At 47.6% G+C, this 17,421-nt stretch overlaps 1 protein-coding gene across 2 annotated transcripts in view; it reads right to left on the bottom strand.

The window, feature by feature from the left end:
• ASIC2 (acid sensing ion channel subunit 2) overlaps window positions 1-17,421 on the bottom strand; it is a 1,227,754-nt gene that overhangs the window by 77,501 nt on the left and 1,132,832 nt on the right. The window lies entirely within an intron of this gene.

Below are 17,421 nucleotides of genomic sequence, written 5' to 3'. Positions count from 1 at the left end.
GAAGGCACAGCAGGAAGGGGTGGGGCAGCAGCGCCTGGCTCATCCTATGTGTTGGTGCTCAAAATTGGTAGGGAATGCACATAGGGGATCCTTCACCCTTTCCTGGGCCTCCTTCTCTGTCTTATTCTGTGCAAAAAGCCCGAAGAACGAACTTTCCAAACTGCAAACCCGAGTCACTTGTAAGGAGCCCAATCGCCTTCACCCGCCCCTGCTCCAGCCTCCTTCTGGGCAGCCCTCTGCTTCATGGCACCACGTGGTTCAACCCATCAGGGCCACCAGATTGGCTGTTACTGATCCCCGATCAACCAATCGGATTGGTTGTTACTGATCTCTGCGCGGCAGGGGTGCGCACGCATCTCATACGCCCTGGAATGTCTTTCTACTTGGGCTTTCCTGGTGACTCAGATAGTAAAGAATCTACCTGCAATGTGGAAGACCCAGGTTCGATCCCAGGGTCGGGAAGATGCCCTGGAGAAGGGAATGGCTACCCACTCCAATATTCTTGCCTGGAGAATCCCACGGACAGAGGAGCCTAGAGAGCTACTTGGTCCACTTGACTGACCACTGCCCTCGTCAACGAAGGTTCAGCCCTCAGCCCCACCCAGAGCAACTCCTTCTGCCTGCTTGTATTCTTCACATACACCTAGCAAAGCCTCTGCCACACCACATCACCATCCTTTATCTCACTGTCTTTTCCACTAGGGCATCTTGCAGGCATCCAGAGAATGATTGTTGAATGGATGAGGGAGACATCTGTGATTCCAACCTCACTCACGCATTAAAGGGCAAGGCCAATCCAGAGTCCGCATCAAGGAGTGTTCCAAACGCAGCGAATGAGAAGAGGATGGGTAAATGCAGAAATCAGTTACGATGGGGTGTGGCAGTGGTGGAGGTCAGAGGTCAAGGAAGGGGGATCGTCAACACCAGGGCCATAGCATGGGGACAGTTTGGGACATGCTCTAAAGCTGGCACAGAGGAGAAAGGTGAGGAGGATGGAAGGGCTGGAGCCAGGCGTGTGACTGTTCAGGGCCTGGGAAAGTCTGGAGGCTGGTGACCAAGGCAGGGGAGAGGCCTGGAGCTGGTGAGAATTCCAAGGTCGGGGGCACAGGGCAGGTGGAGTGGGAGGACGGATGGGCAGGGCTCTCACGACCTAGATGAGGAGGACAGCCGTTGATACGGAGTTTAGGCAAAAGAGGGCCTTGGCTGGGAATCCTTTCATATGCATCCTCCTGGAGCAGGAGAGTCCCAGGGACATCTCTTTTCCTGCAGGCGGGTCAACTCTTCTGCCGTCTCTACCCAGATCGGTCCATCCAAACTCCCGCCCCATGTCCCTCCGTGCTTGTGTCGACCCCTCCGGTGGATGGTGGATGCCTCAAGAGAAGAGAGGGCTTCTTGCTCCGTCTGGTACCCACAGTCCAGCCCAGGGCTTAGCCTACAGCTCCATCAGGAAAGGGGAATGCCAGAGAAGGCGGACAGGATGGGGAGAGGAGGGCTGAGCGGCCAGCTGTCAGGGGCTGTGTTTTCTAAGGTCCGCCCAAGGAGCCTAAAGAACAATCTGTGATGGGGGAGGAGAGTGAACACCGGTGATGCTGGGGGACAGGAATATCCGTGCCTGGATGAACAAAAACCACGTTCAGTGAGCTGCAGGGGGGTGGGACAGGTGAGATGCCAAAACGCGTTTTCCAGAGCTAGGGAAGCTGTGTGCCTGTGATATAAAGTGAGCTTCGGAAACCTTCGAGCCTGTCAGACAGGCTCGGAGGAGGAGCCAGTGGTTACAGGGAGAAATGAGGAATGAGGGCTTGGTGTCAGAAGGGCTGTGAGTAATGGGCAAGGCAGACAGCCAGGCATGCCTGTGTTAGTGAGAGCCACCCAAGGCTTCCCAGGCTGAGTTAGGGTTTGGATGGGGCATTCATTCCAGAAGCAGCTGGGGCCGGGCAGAGTAAATTCCTGAGTATCCTCGTATTGTTACAAACATGCAGCCACCCAGGGGCAGAAGAGAACGAGGAATCAGGTTTCTGCCTCCTTCAGGACAGTGCTGTCTAGAGGAACCTTCTGCGAAGACAGAATGTTTTATAATCTGTGCGATCCCACTTGGTACTGCTAGCTACAGGAAATGTGACTAGTGCGACCGAGGAACTGAATTGATAAATGAATAGATAAATAAATACCACCCCCCCAACTTTTTGAGCCATAGTTGACAAAATCATATGGTATTTAAAGGGCACAGTGGGATAATTTGATATACGTATACATTGTGAAAGGATCCCTCCCCGCTCATCGGGTTAATTAACATATCCATTGGAAGGATCGATGCTGAAGCTGAAGCTCCAATACTTTGGCCACCTGATGCGAAGAGCCAACTGATTGGAAAAGACCCTGATGCTGGGAAAGATTGAAGGCAGGAGGAGAAGGGGGCGACAGAGGATGGGATGGTTGGATGGCATCACTGACTCAATGGACATGAGTTCAAGCAAACTCCCGGGGATGGTGAAGGACAGGGAAGCCTGGTGTGCTGCAGTCCATGGGGTTGCAAAGAATTGGACACGACAGAGCGATTGAACAACAACAACAGTCACTGCACATATTTACCTTTTCCTGGGCTGGTTTATTTATCTATTTACTTTTTAGCCAATTGAATTTTAATTAAAATTTAAAGGGTTCCACTTCTTATTAACATATCCATCATTTCACATATTTACCTTTATCTGGCCTGCTTTATTTATCTTTTCATTTTTTTTATCCAACTGAATTTTAATTAATTGAAATTAAGTAGCCACATGTGGCTGCTGACCACCTTACTGGCCAGTGTAGTTGTAGACGGCCAGCTGTGAGCAGATCCGAGGCATCTCAGAGCAGTGGGGGTGACAAGGGCTTGAGCAGCCCGCTTCCCCAAGCAGGTACCCTGTGGTGTCTCTTGCCCAGAAGCAGGAGATTTGGGCGGGGTGCTGAGCAGCAGAGCTGCGCATGTTTGTGGGCAGCCCATGCCTAGTCCCAGAGGCTCCCTGACCCTGTCCTCCCAGAGCGCCACTGACTCTCACATCTCCAGATAAGACTTACTCTTCCTTCACAGAACTGCCCTCAGCTCCCTTTAATGGAGCAATTCTCCAGTTTGATAAGGCACAACAGTCCCCTCCAGTGCCTGCCCGTCACTAATCCCCTTGGCTCTTGCCTCTTCTGGACAAGGCACACTCTCAGTGCAAATACAAAGACCCACTTTAAGAAATGACACCATGAAGCACAGATTGTTAGAACCAAAGGCTCAGCCCATGTTACCTCCAAAGGGTACCAGAATAGAATGCAAGTCGCAATCATGTACAAGGCTCTGGGTGACCACTCCTGGGACCTTTCCTTCTTCGAAAAATTAATGAGAAAATCTCTCTTTCTAAAAATATTTGTTTACTTTTGGTTGCACTGGATCTTCATTGCTGTGTGCAGGTTTTCTTTAGTTGCGGCCAGTGGGGGCTACTCTTCATTGCAGGGCACGGGCTTCTCATTGCAGTGACTTCTCTTGTTGTGGAGCATGGACTCTGGGTACACGGGCTTCCGTAATTGTGGCACACGGGCTTAGCTGCTCCGCGCACGTGGAATCGTCCTGGACCAGGGATTGAACCCTTGTCCCCTGCATTGGCAGGCGGGTTCTTGACTGCTGGACCACCAGGGAAGTTTCAGCCCTAGAAATTCTGCTACTATGTCTCTGGGGTGAAGCTCAGGAATCTGCATGTCTAGGGATTCTGATACAAATTATCTGCGGCCAAACATATTTGGGCAAGCAGTGACCTAGTCCAGAGAAGGGAAGTGATTTGGCCAAGGTCACACAGCAAGTTAAGAACAGAGCAGGGGTCAAAAACCAGGAACAGAGCAGGGGTCAAAAACCAGGCGTCTTGACTCCTAACTTGGCACTCTTCCTTCCCCCAACTAGGAGTGTGGTTTATTTCATGTGAGCGGATGACCTGGTTCATAGCTCTGGGGGCTGGAGAAAGATAATATCCTTTTCATTGTCATATCCCCGAAAGTGCCTGGGACAGAGCAGAGCTCAGTAATTGTTTGTGGAATGAAGTGAATTAGTGAGGGAGCGTCCTCTGCTACGCTGACTGTTCTCTGCCCTTGGACCTGCTGGGAGTCTGCCCAGGGTTTACCTGGACCCTGGGAAACACCAGCACCACCTACCACCCAGCGATAGGATTCCTCCCGTGTTGCAGGAGGCAGAAGGCCTCATCTGCTGAGATGCCACTGGGCTGCACACAGAACCACAGCAACAGCAGCGATAATAACAATCGCCATAACTGGCACCATCTGCACAATCCTGGGAACCAAAAGAAAATGTGGGGCCCACCGTTAAAGACTTACTGAGAAACTCAAGACAGCAGTTGTCGTTATTCAGTCACTAAGTCATGTCCGACTCTTTTGCGACCCCATGGACTGTAGCCCTTCAGACTCCCCTGTCCCTGGGATTTCCTGGGCAAGAATACTGGTGTGGGTTGCCATTTCCTTCTCCAGGGGAACTTTCTGACCCAGGGATTGAAATCGTATTTCCTGCATCAGCAGGTGGATTCTTAACCACGGAGCTGCCATAGCAAAGCACTAAACCAAGGGTCTGGGATTTCCCTGGTGATCTGGTGGTTAAGACCCTGAGCTTCCAATGCAGGAGGCATGGGATAGATCCCTGCTTAGGGAACTAAGATCCCATATGCCACGCAGTGCAGCCAAAAAACAAAAACCTCAAGAGCGTGACCCTCCTGAGCCTGTGTGATTGCAGTGCTCACACGCCCACGAAGCCAGCCCTGATGATAACCCTGCTTGGTGCTGAACAGAAATGTTCACATCTTCCTCTTCCTTTCTCCACCAAATGATTCAACACTGAGTGGCTTCAAAGAGGGCAGGCTCCCAGTGCAGTGAGGATTTGTTTACACATCATGAACACCAGGATTCAAAGCCCCAGGGAGAGACAGAGAGCAGAGAACGAGAGGTTACTACATGCACACAGCGTCAGAAGCCCTTGCTAATTGGGACCAAGCTGAGATCCTGATGGCCTAACATGAAAGGTGATGTTGAATCAGGAGGAAGGTAGTAAAGAGGCTTCAACCTGCAGAAGCCAGAGTCTCCCAGCATTTTTTTAGGAGCCGGGCCATGGCTGGCAGCCGGTAAAGTCGAGCATTTCCTGTGCCTGCAGAAAGGGGCTGGGAAGCTCTGCGGGAGGAGATGGGGAGTGAGGGGCAGAAAGCATAATGGGGTAGAGAAAGCACATTGCAAGGAAAGCAGCTTACATCTTTAATCTTTGCAAATTACAGGAAGCGAACCGAGGTAATAAACACTGGAGAGAGGGAGGCAAAGAAGCGTCTCTGAAAATCTGGAGGAATTTTCTAGGCTAAGGCGAGGATGTACTGGTATAAAGCAATCTTGGGTTGGAGGAAACTGTAACAGTGGCTAGGATGGCTAGCTTGGGAGTAAAGGGTGGGAGGGAGGTCAGCCATACAGTGAGATGCATCTCAGCACAGGATGGCTCTGTGTGTCCCCTCACCATCCTCTCCACTCTGCTCTCTGCACTGGGAGCTCCCCGTGGGTAGAGTGTACTGCTGGGCTCCCTTGCCCTCTAGCTTCTGGTTGACTTTAGCCAGTGGTGGGCCCAGGTGATAAACAAGGGGAGACGGGAGAGTCAGGCTGGGCTATTTAGTCTCTCCACTCTGTCCTCTGGTCCCTGTGGGTCAGCTGCATGCCACCTTGAAGCGCACAGCCCTGGGCTGGGGGACTAGCTCTCCATTCTGATACTGGCTCTTTCCGTCTTTCCCAGGCATGGAAATGGCTCTCTCTGCTACCAGGCTCAGCACACACTGGTGTGTGCATGCATGCTAAGTCACTCCAGTCGTGTCCGATTCTTTCTGACCCTATAAACTGTAGCCCGCCAGGCTCCTCTGTCCATGGGATTCTCTAGGCAAGAATACTGGAGTGGGTTGCCATGCCCTCCTCCAGGGGAGCTTCCCCACCCAGGGATCAAACTTGTGTCTCTTGCGTCTCTTGCATTGGCAGGCAGGCACCACTAGCGCTACCTGGAAGCCCCATTGGTGCTGCCTTCTTCGAGCCTTGCCTGCGCCTTTGTGGACTAGCCCTTCACTAATCATTCCTTGCATTACCCGATCTGTGGGTGCTGCTGGTTTCCTGGTTGGATCCTGACTGGGAGCATCCCCAGAGGGCATCTACCACTTCACTTCTGAGAGGCAGCAGGAGGCCCCTGTGCCCCAATGTCCACTGAAGGGCAGCTGTTGGTTGAAGCACAGTTGGGAATGGAGACCTCACTACCTGCAGGGGTAGCCTTTGGTCTCCAAAGTCTATCTTTGCATTGAGTTGAAATTTCCTGCTTATAGATTTTATCCCCTCTTTCTAGCTCCACCCCTTCTTCCAGGATCTGAAGATATAACCACTGAAGCACTCTTTTTTTTTTTTTTAAAGTATTTTAAACTTATTTTCTAGGAGAATTTATTTAATCAACTTATTTATTTATTTGGCATATGGGTTCTTAGATCCCTGATCAGGGATCAAACACGTGCCACCGGCATTGGAAACATAGAGTCTTAACCAGTGGACCGCCAGGGAAGTCCCACGGAGCACTCTTGTTTTCATGCTGACCCCAACAGAGCTGACCCCAGTGCATCTTTGTATCTGAAGTGCTCACTAGCTGAGGTGCTCTTAGGGACGTGCTTGGCTTGGCCAGGCATATGTGGGGAGGGTCCTGGGACCCTCTCTCCAACTCCCCCAGGAGAACCACCTGTCCTGCATGGCTTGTGGTGTTCCAGAGGTCCCACTTCTTACACTGGGTAGGGTTAGGGTGGGCACAGCTTGTGCCCAGAGACAGAGCATCCCTTTCTCAAAGAAGTAAACCGGGCTTTCTGAGCCAACGGACATGCAAGCTTCTGGTATTTGAAGGGTCAAAACCTGAGAATACCCAGGAGAGTTGGTTAGATGCTTGGGGCTCGAGGGTCAGGCAGGGTGAGGGTTAATGTTAGGTCTTGGTTATGCAACAGAGAAGTGCAATTCTATTAAACAGAACAGTTACCAAACATACATTAGAGAAGGCACCGAACGTGGAGTTGGGTCTAGGCTCATTACAAAAAGATTTATTTCAAGGATTATTTAAATAATGAGTTTCCCTAGTTCATTCAGGCTCAGAGATTATAAATGACTGAGAGGGCTGATAAGTCTGGGCGGGTAACCAGCGTGTAGGAGAAAGTGCCATGTCTCCGAAGCTACAGGGAAAGTTGGTGAATGATTAGGATTCTGTTGATAAAGATTCTGTTGACGCACCCTGCCGGCAGACGTTAGGTCCCACCAGATTGCTGAACAGATCCTGTATATAGATTGCAAATCTTGTTCAAAGCATTACCAAATTCATAGCAACTTTCTGTTATTGAATTTTTTTCAATGAATGAATGTAAAAAACACGATAGCATTCGGGTGTGGGTGATGTCTGAGAAATATCTGGGATGTTAAAAAGGCATCCTCGTATTTCCAAAGGATGGGAACAGTGGTCTAGATCAGAGCTTCTCCTACTGAATGTGAGTCACCGGGGATCCTTTTACCAGGCAGACTTGGGGCAGGGTCTGAGTTCTGCATTACTGGTGAGCTCTCCAGGGATGCCAGTGCTGTTGGCTGGAGGACCACACTGTGGGTAGCAGGACCCGTAGGGGACGATCTACGCTGCAGCAGAACACACCAGGCCTGTGAAGGGCTGGTCTCTGCCTACCTCTCTAGCCCCAAACCTCACCCTTGGACCCAGCCACCGCTGGACATCAGGGGCTGGTCCTGGCCTTTGCTCTCAATTCCCCTCCCTCTGCGTGGAATCTCCCCTCCCTACGACTTACCCCCTCTTCTGACCCCCACATACTGCCCAGCCACCTGGCAAACAGGCCTGAGCATGGGACCAGAGGTCATCTCCTCTCTGAAGCCTCCCTGAGAAACAGTTTTCTTCTCTTCTAAAACAGTTTATCTCTTCCTTTGTACCCCAGCTTTCCTCTACCTGTCTTAACACTTCATGACATTTAATTGTTTACATGCCTCCCGAGCAGACTGCAATTGCCTGCCATTCCTTGAGGCATTTAACAGGAGAACTCTTGGATCAGTGAGTTTCCATCTCCTACATAAAAGGAGCCCTTGAGATAGCCCCTAGACAGTGAATGCTTTGATGTAACCATTTGATGTAAGGCCCTGGACTGGGCCTTACATCTGTATCCCTGAGTGTCAGGCACACAGTAGGCTCTGTGAGATGTGAGCTCAGAACTGGGGCTGTTTCATCTATCTCCTAAATGGTCCCCTCTGACCGTTGCCTGGCTGCCTGGGAGATTTAACTAGAGCACGTATATGTCCTGCCCAGCACTTAGCATCTGCATGAAGCAGGTCTTCACAGATTGATCTACTTAATTGATGCCTGCCTCCAAGGGGGCTTCTGACTCATGGCATCATTTCTGCAGACTCTTTGGCACCTGTGGAGACCACCTCTCCAGGATAAAGGTCCACTCTTGAGAGTGAGCTCAGAATCACAGCTGGCTGCATGCAGCATAGTCTGGTACTCTAGACTTTCAGAATTCAACCAGAGCCCACACCTCTCCTTGTGGAGAGGTCCTTGGTACCAGGCAATAGCACAAAAGTCTCTCCCAGAGGCAGAGATGTCGGGGAAACCATAGCAACCATCTCCCTCCACTTTTGCTCTGTCCTATTTGTGATGGGGGCGGGGAATCATGCTACCTTTGAGAGTTGCTCAGGCCCTCCAGCTATGTGGAAAATTTATGATTATTTTTTAATTTAATTTTAATTTTGATCAAAGCAATACATGTACATAATTTTAAAAGCCAAATGGTACCTCAAGGCTTTTAATGAAAAATAGTATTTTCCTGCTCCACCTGTCTCCATCCCCTGAGACACACTCAGAGGCAGTTACTCTCAAGAGTTGGAGCTGTTTCTCCCAGAACTGACTTTCATAGTTTCATGGACATCAACTGCTTGATAGTTATTTCTTGATTTTTGTAACTTTTAAGTACTATCTACTGAATTTCCACCATGGGAGCTGAGGCTGCAAGCTCCTTATATGAAATATCCCGGCATACTCCCTTGCCTTTCACCTAGATGTCAGTAACCAGCTTTCACTTAATTAAGGCTATGCAAATATTACCCACACCCTAGCCTTAGAGTATATAACATTTTTGATCTCTTCCTTGTGAAACTGTTTTGTTTTTCTTATTTTTTTTCTTTTGGTTTTGTTTTTCTTATCTTTTTTTTCTTTTTGTTTTGTTTGGCTTGTACCTATAGCAGAGGGCTTCCCTGGTGGTGCAGAGGTTAAAGCATCTGCCTGCAATGTGGGAGACCTGGGTTCGATCCCTGGGTCGGGAAGATCCCCTGGAGAAGGAAATGGCAACCCACTCCAGAATTCTTGCCTGGAGAATCCCACGGACGGAGGAGCTTGGTGGGCTACAGTTCACGGGTCGCAAGGAGTCGGACACGACTGAGCGACTTCACTTCCTATAGCAGAAATAGCCAAAACAAATAAAGAGATCAAACTCATAGAAGGAGTGGAAAAGTGGTTTCCAAGGGCTGGGGGTGGGTGGAATGGAGAGGGTAGAAAAAGTGTACAAAGTGTACAAACCTTCAGTTATAAGATGTCAAAGGTCAGAAGATTTTATATAAAACATGGTGACTATGGTTGATAACACTGTAACATATCTTTCTGACCCAGAGACAAAACCCAGGTCTCCTACATTGCAGGTAGATTCTTTACCATCTGACCCAACAGGGAACCCAAAGTGTTAATCGCCCAGTCGTGTCAGACTCTCTGCGACCCCATGGACTGTAGCCCATCAGGCCCCTCCATCCATTGAATTCTCCAGGCAAGAACACTGGAGTGGGTTGCCATTCCCTTCTCCAGGGGACCTTCTTGACCCAGGGATTGAACCTGGGTCTTCAGCATTGCACGCAGATTTGTCACCATCTGAGCTATCAGGGAAGCCCTTAAGAGAGCAGAAACTAAATGCTCTACTCTTGATATATCAAATATATTTGAAACCAAATTCTACTCTTACTTAATTTATAGGTTGCTGGATATAGAGTTCTCTCTTAGACAAGAAAGATTCCTGCTCCCTGGGCCCTGCCCCAAATTTGAGGGCATTCTGCCGTTGTCTTCCGGCTTCTACTGCATGCATTGAGAAGTTGATTCTAATTTTAGATTCTAGGTATTTGACTGTTTTTTTTTTTCTCTCCAGAACCTTTAGAAACGTTCTCTTTGTGAGCCTGAATTTTGCAAGGATGCATCTTGGTCTGGTTCTCTTGCCACTTATTGCAGACAGGACTTAGTGAATTCTTTCATTATGGAAAATCATGTGGGTCAGTTGGGAATTTTTCTTATTTTATTTCTTTGGCAACCTCTTCTTCTCCACGCTCTCACTTTTGTAATTCTAGAAATCTTAGTTGTAGGATGTTGAGCTTTCTCGGTTTGCTTTCTCATTTTTGCATTTTTTTTCTCTCCCATTTTCCATCTGTTCATCTTTTTTGTTTTACTTTTCAGGCAGTTTCCTCAATTCCAATCCTTCTGTGGGTTTAAAAAATGTTTGCAATCATATTTTTAATTTTCAGTAGGTTTAAAAAATATTTTTTCCTTTGGATGTTACTTTTTAATAGCATCCAATTTAATAGCTGGTGTTTACGAGTGCAGTATCTCTCTTACCTCTTGAGAATTTTAATTAAAATGTTTTGATGTTTTCTTCTGCTCTCTGCATTTATTTTTTATTTATCAAACATGTACATAGTGCCTGATATTATTCAGGCACTTTGCTAAGTGTTTCACAAAAATATGAACTCATTTCTACCTTCCTAACAACCTTAAAGAATAGATAATAATATTATTCTTATTTTAGAGATAATGGAACTGAGGCTCAGAGAAACTAAGTAACTTGTCTAAGGTCACACAGCTGGTAAGCTGAATAGCTGGGATTTGAGCCAAGGCTCTAGAACTCATGCCATTAACCATTATCTCTATTTCCTCAAAGTTTCTTTTTCGTTTGTTTGGTTTTGATTCCTTTCCTGTTAGCGTGTGTGCAGGCTCAGTTGCTCAGTTGTGTCCAACTCTGCAACCCCATAGACTGTAGTCGGCCAGGCTCTTCTGTCCATGGGATTTCCCAGGCAAGAATATTGGAGTGGGTTGCCACTTCCTTCTCTAGGGGCTCTTCCTGATCTGGGGATCAAACTCAAATCTCTTGCATTGGCAAGCTGATTCTTTTCCACTGCGCCAACTGGGAAGCCCCTTTCTGTTAAGTGGCTTCTCTCAAGTGCTTGACTTTTTGACTCTCCATTCATCATTAAGAGGTATTTAATGTCCGACAGTCTTCTTTGTATGTGAGAGGACTTACCAGGGGATTTCACCCTAGGATGATCTAACTGTATGGGGACTGCAACTGTCATTCTCTGTGGATATTTTCTCTTGAGCTTGTGGGTGTCTCCAGGCTTCTGGTTAGGGGTGGGAGGGGTAGATTAGTCTGACTGAGGATCGCACTACTCAGTAGATGGAAGCTCATCTTATCTCCCTGGTTTCTACACAGCACCTCACCCATGCCCTCAGTTCTTTCTTCCCCCTTTCTTAAAATTAGTTCTGTTTTTTCTTTTTTAAAAAAATTAATTAGTTTATTTTAATTGGAGGCTCATTACTTTACACTATTGTAGTGGTTTCTGCCATACATTGGCATGAATCAGCCACGGGTGTACATGTGTGCCCCGTCCTGAACCCCCCTCCCACCTCCCTCCCCATCCCATCCCTCAGGGTCATCCCAGTGCACTGGCCCTGAGCGCCCTGTCTCATGCATCGACCCTGGACTGGCGATCTATTTCACATATGGTAATATACATGTTTCAATGCTATTCTCTCAAATCATCCCACCCTTGCCTTTTCCCACAGAGGCCAAAAGTCTGGTTTCCCCCAGTCCAGAGCCTATTTCTTTTTAAAAATGAATTTACTTGTTCACTTATTTATTTGGCTGCAGTGGGTCTTAGTTGCGGCCCGGGGCTCTTTGTTGCCACATGCCGTATCTTTCGTTGTGGTGCATGGACTCTCTAGTTGAGACACGAGGGCCTAGTTACTCCCTGGCATGCGAGATCTTAGTTCCCCAACCAGGGATCGAACCCATGTCTCCTGCATTGCAAGGCAGACTCTGAACTGCTAGACCACCAGGGAAGTCCTGAGCCTATCTATTTTTCAATCTGATTTTTCGCTCAGGTGTAGAGAGATACTTGGTTGCACAACTTCTTTCACAGACTCCTAACTAATCCTCCTAGTTTTAGCTGCACTTCTCATCCTCATTGCGTGCAACATCTCCTGCCTCCAATCCTCATCCTTTCTCAAGGAAGGGGGTTGTCTATGGAGAGAACTGTTTGGCTTTAATCGGTTTCCCTGTGCAGACCCCGATCTTTCAGCCTTGTCTGCTCTGCCCAGTCAATTAACATCTGCTCTCCATTTTCCATAAACTTGCTGACACCTACTGTTCTCTTCTTGTCCATCTTCTTTGGCCTTGTGGGTTTATACTTGAAAAAAAAATCTCGATTGCCATTTAGGAGAGATTTGGGAGGGAGCCTCCATGCATACTTATGTTCATTCCACTGTGTCCAATCAGAAGTTTAGACTATAATCTTCCCTGAGGCTCAGCAGACACATCATGGGCTCCTTCCATCGTTCCAGGAGAAGAGGGACGGAGGTAGAACTGATCCCAGGATGTACACAAGCCATAGGACCAATGGGTGCTTTTCATTCCCAAGAGCATCAGCTGCCCATTCAGCCTTTATTTTAATTTTAAGAAAGATTTACTTTTATTTTTATTTTGCCATGCCTCATGGCACATGGGATCTTAGTTCCTCAACCAGGGATTGAAAGTACCATCTTAACCCCTAGACTAGAGAAGTCCCACTTATTCAGCAGTTTTCAAATTGGGTTCCTTGGAGCCCTAGGGTTCCTCAGGGAGTCTCAAGGTTGGCCACAGTGGAGCACAGAGAAATCAAACTATCTCCAGTTGAACCAGAGCAGCTCTTCCTTTATCTGCTTTATATATTGGGGCTGTGCTAAAGCTTTTGTTCAATACAAGGATTCTGCTATGGGAAAAAAAAAAAGAGGAAAAAAACAGAAAGGGAGAATAGCAACAGACCTATCATTATATGCCATTCTGTCTCCAAAGATGCCACTGGAAAATTTTTTTCTGAGATATTTTTATGGCTGTGCTTTACAATCACTTTTTTGAGTTTTAAAGGAATGCAGTGGAAGGAGACTTGCTTGTGAGTCCATAAGTGGGTTTTCAGCTGGGTTCAACTACTTAGCAAGGTGTGTGTTCTTGGGGAGCTTCCTCAACCTCTCTGGGATCCAGCTTCTTTATTTTTCAATGGGGATTATACTTTGTTTGGAGGGTCACTTTGGGGATTCATGGGACAGAATGTTCATGGCACAAGGTAGCTACTGGTGGCTCAGTGATTAAAAAAAAAAAAAAAAAACAAACCAAAAACCAAAAAACAAAAAACTGACGGCAATGAAAGAGACTCAAGTTTGATCCCTGAGTCAAGATCAAAGATCCCCTGGAGAAGGAAACGGCAACCTACTCTGGTATTCTTGCCTGGAGAATCCCATGGATGGAGGAGCCTGGTGGGCTACAGTCCATGGGGTTGCAAGCATTGGACACAACATAGCGACTGAACCAACCAACCACCCTAGTCCATCACTGTGCACAGTACAGCGATATTTTCTCTCTCTCAACAAATGTATCAACAGATATCTATTGCCCTGGTAGATGTCAGTGAGCCAGACAGTCCAAGATCCCTAACCTTTTGTAGCCTGTGTTTCAATAGAGACAGATTCACAACCAAAAATATTAGTAAATAAGTAACTCATATGGCATACTTGAAGATGACATGACATGGAACAGAGGACAAGCAGAACAGATAAGGAGGGGTGAGGAGTGGGGTGGAGTGCAGTTTTAAACAGGGCAGTGAGGGGAGCTGAGATCTGAGCAAGGCTTGATGGAGGTGAGGCCATGAGCCACATGGTCTGAGCAGGGAATTCTAGGCAGAGGGAAAGGAGGATGCAGGTGCTCAAAGGGAAGCTTTGAGCAAGTCACAGGGAGTCACTGGGAGGTCAGAGTGGCTACAGCCACGAGAACACGGGGCCGAGCAGGAGGAAATGAGCCTGGGGAGATGATACATGGTAAGGTATCGACTCTGTTAGAGCGAGGACTCTCAAAATAATTTCTATGCTTAAAAATATAATGTCAAATTCATTTCCCCCCAACACTAGGATTTGGGGACATCAAGGCAGAGTTTACTTGATTAAAAAGTATATTTTCAGAACTTCCCTGGAAGTCTAGTATTAACAGTTAAGACTTCACCTTCCAATGCAGAGGGTGCAGGGTTGATCCCTGGTCTGGGGAGCTAAGATTCCGCATGCCTCCTGGCCAAAGAACCAAAACATAAAACAGAAGCAACTCTGTAATAAATTCAGTAAAGATTTTAAAAATGGTCAACATAAAAACAAATCTTTTAAAAAATGTATTCTCAGCAGGGACCTACTGCATAGCACGGGGAACTCTGCTCATTATTATGTAGCAAGCTAAAAGGGAAAAGAATTTTAAAAAGAATAGATACGTATGTACGTATAACAGAATCACTTTGCTGGACACCTGAAACTATCACGGCATTGTTAATCAACTATATATCAATATAATATAAAAAGTTTTAAAAAAGAAAATATAAAGAAAAATTAAAGTGCATTAATATTTTAAAAAGTGTATTCTACATCAGCTTGAATGAAGGCGATAATTCTGGGCCTATCTATCTAGAATGCAAGTCCATTAGTGAGCTCCCAGAACACTGATTCCAGTTCGCTCAGATGTAACCCATCCCCACGCTCACCCCCACCTCCCTGAGGAGGGCCATTCCCAGGACTGGCTTGGGAAACCCAGCTCCCTCAGGGCTCCCGTGTCCTTCCATAGACACACCCACTGGTCACTGATTGGCCCAGGGGAGAGCACCTGACTGGGCTGGGCCAATGAATCCCTTCCTTGTTTTTTTTCTTTTTAATAGAACAGTGAGAGAATCAGCGTGGCCTCTTGCTGATGGTAGGACATGAAAAAATATAAATCTATTGGGAGCTGTGTGTGAAAAGATACATGTGCGGAGAAACCCTGTCTCTAGTGAGAGAGAAAAAAGCAAATCAGAGAGAGGAGAGGAAAAAGAAGGGGTGAAAGACCAAGGAGGCGGGTGCCCTTGTTTCCAGTTGTTTCTCACGCCGCCCCCTTGCCTTCCCGCAGCTGGGTTGTTGAAGCTTGCCTTGGATTCCAGGGGTAATACAATTCTTTTATTCCCAAGCTTGTCTGAATCTGGGTTTTCTCATGTGCAGCCCAGATAACCCACTGCTTATTTCTTTTATCTTTGAAGTTACTCAGAGGCATCTACACAGAGTTTCATTTTTAACAACCTCCCACCTGCCTTCAATTTAATTTCCTTTAGCAAGATGCTGGTCGTGAAATCTGCACTTCTGTAGCCTAAGACAGCTTTTCAGTCCTTTTTCTATTTTGTGAGGTCCTCCATGAAAAAGAAGGTTTTCCACGGTCAAAAGCATTGCGGAAATAAATGCTTTATGCAACGTTGCTATCTTGGAGATTCATAATGTGATATATGGAGAATCCTCGCCCTGAATTAACGTGTTTAACTCTGCCTAACCAGGGTTCTTCAGATCATTTTTATTCCTGTAACATGTAACATCCAAAACTCAGGATCTGGGGGCATGCTGGCAAGGCCCATGTGTGTGACTGAGCCTGCCTTCTTTAAAGTGGTATATTTCCAGGGTGCCTTCCATAAGGATGTTTGACCAAGGAGGCATTGTCAGCCTGGGAGAAAGAACATTTTTGATTGATTTCATAGTCACTTTCTACTTGCTAAGTGTGAGTCCATAGGGCTGGGTCCATCCAAAGTGAATGCCTTTTCCTTATTCACCCTTTGGCACCAAAGGTCCTCCCTGTAGGTCAGAGTTACACCCAGAAGCATGGCTCCCCCAGTGCTTCCTGAAATTTCTGAGAAGTAAAGCAAGAATGTGCCAGAGGCTCCGCTTTGAGAATGAGATGTCCAGAGGATAAAGTGCTCCAATAGGAGCACTTGTCGGAATAGGATATTTGGAACAGTCTCTGCCTCAGGGATGGTCTGACTATCCTCCTATCTACTGGTTGTCATTATCAACCTTTGACTGTTTAGAGTTTGCAGAGAGCGCTCATCTGATCTGCTGGTAAAGGCAGGGCTGGGTGTTCGATCATGGGTCTGACTCTATAAAGTTACTTCCTTGTCTTACTGCTCTGCCTCTTATCAAGCTGTCTGTAGCTACTCCCTCAACAGCCAGCTTTCCATTCCTTTCTCCTCCATCGTCACCCATCTGTCTCCTCTAAGGACTCAAGTTCCTTTTCCTGGGGATTGAGGGGAATTGAAAAGGTCAGGGAGGCAAGGTGACATCCGTGGAGCCACCTGGCTTGGCAGGTCAGGAAGGCAGCTCCCTCCCAAAGCCCAAGGTGGGATGAGGCTTGGCCATCCCCTCAGTCTTTGGGAGCAATGACCAAAAAGCAGAGTGTGGCTACACCTCCTCAGGTGGCCTTATGGACAAACATCCCTCATTCACCAGAGCCCCCCTCTTGTCCTTCAGCAGGTGTGTGGACCTCAATTCCACCCATGTGAGGCTCACCCGCCACCAGTCCAGGAAACAAGCAGTTTTGAGGTGACCAGAATCTCTAAGAAATGCTCATGACACAGTGGTTTCTCAGCCTGAAGAAAGGTGCTGTGGAGGAAGTCTGGGTGTGGGGATTCAGGAGGCGTGGCTGGGTGGCCTGGGTGAAGTTGCCTAACCTCAGCCTTCATCCCTGGCAAATGGAGATAAGGAGCCCTTCCTATTGCTTCCCTGGTGGCTCAGACGGTAAAGCGTCTGTCTGCAATGCAGGAGACCCGGGTTCGATCCCTGGGTCGGGGAGATCCTCTGGAGAAGGAAATGGCAACCCACTCCAGTACTCTTACCTGGAAAATCCCATGGACAGAGGAGCCTGGTAGGCTAAAAAATCTATGGGGTCGCAAAGAGTCAGACACAACTGACTGACTTCACTTTCCTTTCCTTTCCTATTGCTCAACATGAGGGGAAGGCTGGGAGGGAGGGTAGTTATGGCCCCAGAGGAATGCAGGGATGGCTGCGAAGGCAAAAATTCAAGAAGTCAACCAGAGCTACTGAAGCTGTGCTCTCCAATATGGCGGCCACTCCCCCTGTGGCGATTTAAATGAATATACATCCTATGATAATAAAACCTCAGTTCCTCATTGATCACATATCAAAGGCTCAGTGTGGCTACCATGTAGGACAGCACAGTTAGCATTGCAGCAACGACCAGT

This window comes from Capra hircus, chromosome 19, assembly GCF_001704415.2.
Source record: "Capra hircus breed San Clemente chromosome 19, ASM170441v1, whole genome shotgun sequence".
Classification (NCBI taxonomy): domain Eukaryota; kingdom Metazoa; phylum Chordata; class Mammalia; order Artiodactyla; family Bovidae; genus Capra; species Capra hircus.
The sequence above is the reverse complement of the archived record's forward strand: the minus strand, read 5'-3'. Positions and strand labels throughout refer to the sequence as shown.